The sequence below is a fragment of the Mixophyes fleayi genome, chromosome 1 (assembly GCF_038048845.1).
Source record: "Mixophyes fleayi isolate aMixFle1 chromosome 1, aMixFle1.hap1, whole genome shotgun sequence".
NCBI lineage: Eukaryota > Metazoa > Chordata > Amphibia > Anura > Limnodynastidae > Mixophyes > Mixophyes fleayi.
Genome location: NC_134402.1, coordinates 323,839,515 through 323,846,235, shown reverse-complemented (window position 1 = coordinate 323,846,235; position 6,721 = coordinate 323,839,515).

Sequence of the window (6,721 nt, the reverse complement as noted above, 5' to 3'; positions counted from 1 at the left end):
ACAATACGGTCATGCCCCAAGATAATCTCATTCTGGCAGCAAGTCCACAAGTTAATATTCTCCATTACTCATATTCAAATTCCTGACTCACCGCTCTTTTCTTTGCTCCCTAGACCCCTTCCTAATATATCCCGCCCAACCCAAAAACTAATTAGACATATTCTTAATGCAGCTAACTGCCTGATCGCTTCGCACTGGAAGAGCCCGATCCCTCCCTCACTTACTATGACCATAAATTTTATCTGGTCAACATACAGATTGGAAAGTATAACCGCCACCCTCAACGATACCCCTATTCAATTCAAAGCTGTGTGGAACCCCTGGACATCCTTTTATGAAGCAGAACCGCCCCTATCTACCGTTTGACATTCATTCACTAATTTTAACTTATTATCTATTTGCTTAATTTTGATTGGAGACGACTGACTAAATACGCCATTCTCTTGCTCTAGCTACCATAGACAAACTCTCTCATCCTCAAATCTTTTTTTTTTTTTTTTTTTATTTTTATTATTTATTTATTTTTTCTCTCCCTCATCAGATACCTCCCTCCTCTTCCCCCCAAACCCCCTGTATGTCTACCCTCACCTACAAACTATTTCTCTCTGTATTCAATACACCAAATTTACATCTAGATTTTACACCACTTCATTTGTTATATGCCTGCAAATGTTGTCAACATGTTATCCTCATGTATTTATGTTCTTCTCCATTCATACAACTCTTGGCTGATATTATATATGTAAAATCCTGTTTAAATAAAAAATAAAAAACTTTGTTTCAAAAAAAAAAAAGAGAGGCAAAAAAAAAAAAAAAAAAAAAAAAAAAAAAAAAATTACACAATATGCTAGACATTATACTACTTAAATTATTATAAAAGGATATGGTAGTCCTCACACTGAACACCAGATGGTATAAGAGAATATTAATTGTATTTACTAACCTTGTTTTGTCAGATCACCAATTTGCTTGTTTTGGGTCATTGCAAACAAATGTTGATATTGTATGCTAGTGCCCATTGAAAATTGATTGATGGTAAGTGTTGTTTAAAATAAATGATTAATGGCATTTTAACTTTTTTGGTCTTTAATACACTATTGGTCTAAAGGGAACCTTGAGGGGGGAGGGCAGATTTATAGTTGGAAGAGGGATTCGTCCTAGGTCAACTGCAGTATTGTCCCTGCATGCATAAACATGTAAATGAGGCCCTATATGTATCTAGGGAACATTTTACAGATATTTATGTTCAATGGGAGAGGAGCAAGGATAAGTAGCTCAGTATAGAAGTATTATGTTTACAAGATCATGTTGTGTCGACCTTCAGAAATCTTTTTTCAGAGAAATTAAAAGTCCAGCTTAACATGTCAATTATTTATTTGTCCCTCTTAGGCTAAAGCAGAAATATATTTATGTACACAACATAATAATACCTACTAAAGTGTAACTGACCACCATATATGTTTGTTATAAATAAGGCCTGGCCAAACTGTGGCTCTCCAGGTGTTGTGAAACCACGAGACCCAGCATGCTTTGCTAGTAGATAGCCAGCCGATAGCTGGCAGGGCATGATGGGACTTGTAGTTTCACAACACCTAGAGAGCTGCAGGTTGGCCAGGCCTTCTATAGATGGTTGGTGATGTGTAGTATCTGACATTGTAATAAATGTCACAAATTCGTAATTGCTGAGTTCGCTTAAACTACAAAAAAGGAATGTTTCTATTGCACAAACTAACTGACTATAAGTAAAAACAGAGATTATATCTATCAGAGTATGAACATTGTCTCTTGTCTTTTCATAAGTTCTTGTCTAAGTTCAGAGAACCTATTTGTTGTTATTCTTCTTACTCTGCATTTCTTTGTGGATCCAGTTTTTAAATGGGTGAATGCATAACAACTTTCAGCCAATCATATCATCAGAATGCTCACAACAGCACAGAATAGTCAAGAAACTAACATGCTAAGCTTGTAGGAATCTGTGACCAATCCACTAGTCTGTGAGGATAGGGCTGCATGTAATGTGTCATTATTTCAGGAGGTAAATAGTCACCAAATTAACAGTTACTAGTTAATATTAAGAACAAAAACAAAAAAAAAGTAGTGATGTGTTGTCCCTGTCAAACTGATGCAGAAACATCACGAATGACTGGAAAGCTGGCTATTGCCGTACCTCCAGTCCAGATTTTGGATTTATTTCCAATCTGGCAACCTGTTTTGATTTTCCCAATTACAAGTATAAAAGTACAGCGCTGAGGAGATGAAATCTTTGTGTGGCTTCAAAAGAATTTTACGCTTGCTCACTGTTTTACGGCTATTTATACGTGAGGGTAACCTCACTGAGTTTAGATCCAGGACAGGAAAATTTATTTAGATGTTCGTTACTGTAGGAATAAGTGGATTTTTATACGTACGTTAAATCCATTTCTCTGAATCCATCCGGGGGACTCAGCTATCTTAGGATATAGAGGGCTTGTGCTGGAGTAGACATTTAGTTTGAAAGGTTGGGCAGCACGGTGGTTAAGTAGTTAGCACTTCTGCCTTACAGCACTGGGGTCATGAGTTCAATTCCCGACCATGGCCTTAACCTACATACTGGTAGGTTAATTGGCTGCTAACAAATTAACCCTAGTCTGTGTGTGTGTATGTGTGTGTTAGGCAATTTAGACTGTAAGCCCCCAATGGACTGATGTGAGTGAGTTCTCTGTACAGCGCTGCGGAATTAGTGGTGCTATAGAAATAAATGATGATGATGATGAAAGGTTAAAAACTGGCAAACTGTAATGCTCGACCCCTTCTATACCCCTGTTCTAACAAACAGGTTTTTTTTCTCTAACAAAGCCCATAGGAGAGCTTATCATAATCAAACAACCATTTTAACTCCAGAACCACACTCATAAAACAGAGCATTAAAAAACAGGTGGGAACACAATGTCCCCCAGATAGAATCAGAAAAATTTATTTAATACAAGTAGAAAAACCCTCTTTTTTTCTCTTTCGCCCATGCTGGGGGACACTGCTACCTTGAGGATGTTCTAAAGCATCTAGGGTAGGGTGCGTCCAGACTATGCTGCTTCTTCGGAACCAAAAATATTGAATTGGTAAAATTTAGTAAATGTTTGAAAGAATTATCAGGTTGCCTACTGACAACTGCTCGTCCAAGGCCCCCTGTCGAGCTGCACGGGAAGCACTGACAGATCTAGTAGAATGAGCCATGATGTTCTCAGGAACCGGTTTTACTGCAGAAATCTAGGCCTGGCAGATCCCAGCCTTAATCCACCTGGACACAGACTGTCTAGTCGCTAGCCAGCTCCTCTTCTGTGCATCATAAAGAACCAAAAGATTATCAGTCTTACACAAGGATGAAGTTCTGTTTACATATATCCTCAAGGCTCTGACTACGGCTAACAATTGCAGTGACAGACTCTTCACTTCCTGAGGTTGAACTCTATCCAAAAGCAGGAATAACAAAGTACAGGTTCAGTTGAAATTGAGAAGCCACCTTGGGATGTAAAGATGGTTTTGTGCACAGTACAGCTGATATTATGAAAAATAAGGAAGGCAATCTTCAAGATAGGGCTGCCAACTCAGATACTCTTGGTGATTCAATGACCAAAAGGAAAACCATTTTCCAAGTAAAAAAAGTTATATCCACTATATCTAGAGGCTCAAAAGGTGTTTCCTGCAATGCTGAAAGGACCAAATTAACATCCCATAGACATAAGGTGGCTGGATGTGTAGAATGCACTGTAGAAAGTCTGAATTTTAGGGATTAGACCAAACTTCTTTGAAAGAAGATGGACAAAGCGGAGATCTGGTCCTTCAGAGAAGACCGTCTCAGACCACCTTCCAGACCATCCTGTAAGAATGACAAAATACGGGCTAGATTAAACGAGGAAGTGTGTACTGTTTTACTCTAACACCAGGAAATATATGTGTTGGACACTCTATAGTAATTCTTCAATGAAAATGATTTCCTGGCTTTAATCATAGTCTGGATAACTTCCTCAGACAGACCTTTAGCCCTTAATATCATGGCTTCAACAGCCATGTGTTAAAGCTAGCCGAGCTAAATCTCGGTGGTAATATGGTTCTTGCCTTAACAGGTCTTTTCTTAGAGGAAGACTCCACAGGGGACCTTCCACAAGCAAAACTTAGATGAAAGCTCCACCAGACCAATAAGCTGTCCACTAATAATGCTTTCTCTGGTTCTCACACAATCTGTCTGTTTTGTGGTTCAGCCTTGAGACCATCATATCAATGTCCGGCTGGACCCATTTCTCTGTGATCTGGTTGACAACTTCTTTGTAGAGGGACCATTCCCCTAGATGGATGACATGTCGACTCAGCTGACTTCCCGAATTTTTCACTCCCTGAATAAAGAGTGCTGAGATGGCTGATGACAATCTGACTGTATGCAAAGCGGTCTGCCCTTTAAGATGGACTGAGCTCAATCCAGAGCATTGGACACCGCTCAAAGTTTGAGAATATTTATGGAGTGCTGTGACTCCTCCTGGGACCAGAGTTACTGTTCCCCTGTGGTCAACATAGTCTTATTCCATATGAAGAATGGCCAACCGTACAAAAGAAGGGGCAGAAGGGTCTAAGGCAAAAGATTGAAGAACCAAGGGCCTGATTCATTAGTGATCTTATCTTGTGCAAAAGTTAAGATGCTTATTTTTAAGAATAAACGGGGAGAAAAGAGTGAAGTTAAGATGGATTTTCATCTTAAGAAATTCTTCACTTACACAGTGGATTATGCTTCCTATCTCCATTTTCTGAGCATGCACAGAGTGGATTTGCTTAAGATAAGCAAAAAACATCAGATAAGATATATAATGAATCAGGCCCCAAGTCCCCAGATTAGCATTTCATCTGGATCATCTAACAAGATTCTCTGCTTGAAAAACTCTTAAGCTAATACATTTTCCCATAAGTATCATGCACTGCAGAACTGATACTATTTTGTACATCAATATTGATTTCACCCAATTCTGTATGGCAAGGACCGTCTCTTCTGAAATACTCTCTTGACATCTGTTGTCAAATAGGAGACCTTTAAAAATAACAAATATTTTTGATAATTTACACCCAACCATGTGATTCCAGCATCTCCGGTTATCCGTAGATGGGTTAAGAGAAGAGGAGCTGATCCCACCATTATCAGGTCGTCCCAGGTATTATCATATTCACTCAATTATGACCATTACAGGGTCACCATGACAGATATTATTTTCGTAAGTACCCTTGACAGATTTCAACATTTCAAACTATGTGTCTACTCCTACACGAGCCCCCAGATTGGGTGAGAGAGGAAAATACTTGTATTAAAAAACCTGATGTAAGTTTACACTTAAACAGTTTTTTTTGGACTTTTATTCATACAAAATCACAAAATTCTGTGCCAATAGCTTTGGTGAGGTCAGATTGGACCAATATATTCACAGCAGAACAAGTACAGTTTTTTGGCTGTATGCAAAATAATTGACTTTTCATTTTTGGAAACATTGCTCCTTTTACTAAACAAGTACCTAAAAGAGGAAGTGGTATATAATGGAGGTAAAAATTAAGAGACACAATATTTATACAAAAAAATATGTCAAGCAGAAGAAAGCAGTTCTCCTCCCTAATAACCTCTTTTGAACACCAGAAAAAAAATGCAGTGAACAAAATATAGATCCTCTTTACCAGAAGTCCAGTCAGTCCATAAGTCCCAACATTCCCAGGCTCTGAATAAGAGTTCAGGCCGCCCTACACACATTTTATTTTAAATAAAATCAGAACTATACAGTGAAACAGAGGCATGAATGAGCCTTCTGAAGTTGAAGGTGAAGTGGGGGTTATATCACGCCAATCACAGTCCTTGTCTCTCCTACTTATTTATCCTCAAGCTCCCAGCCAAGGATGACTCATTATTTCAGCTTTTACCACGGGAATATGTCAAGATTAAAAACTTACATTTTTCTTTTATGTTTTCTTTTTACTTTGGAGAAGAACTTTTCTATTAATTTTTTTTAATTAATTTCATTTTATGCCTCTCCCTGTCACAAATTACACCCCCCAAGGATCTAGGCCGCAGCCTACTACATAATCAGGTCCTGAATATTCCTAACAGGATTGTGAGGGTGGAGGGGGAAATAGGACAAATTAGAACGTTTTTACAGCCGGGCGCCTTTAAGTAGCCAGATGGGAGCATCTTATATAATTTATAAAGTCTCTGGTGATTATTGCCCACACTTAAGTGAAAATATGTGCCAGCAGAATAGCTATCAGTTTCACAGGCTACGTTTCCACCCTTCAGTGTTGTAAATACTATCACTGCTTTCTTGTCTGCTTGCTGCACATTGCTTTCAAACCATATTTTTGGCATTTATGCTGCTGTTACCCTTTGCAATGTGGGGGTAGAAGTTAATAGTCTGTTTTGTGGCTACACACATTTCTGGATCATCCATAGTGGTGTGAGGAGAAATCTGCATGGTTACATTGCTGCTGAGTGCCCCGTGACGGTTCCAGAAGCAAACAATTGAATACCCCCTTAATGTCATAAAGTTCTCCACCACATACCTTGAATTACTAATTAGCCAGAGAAAACACAATAAATTCACACCTTAATGGATGTAACGCTATATACTATTTCTTGCATCATTGTTTATAATGGATTTCATACAGTCTCGAAATGAACAGCTTAGTTGATTAGATTCAACAATACTGACCCTCTTAGGTGCCC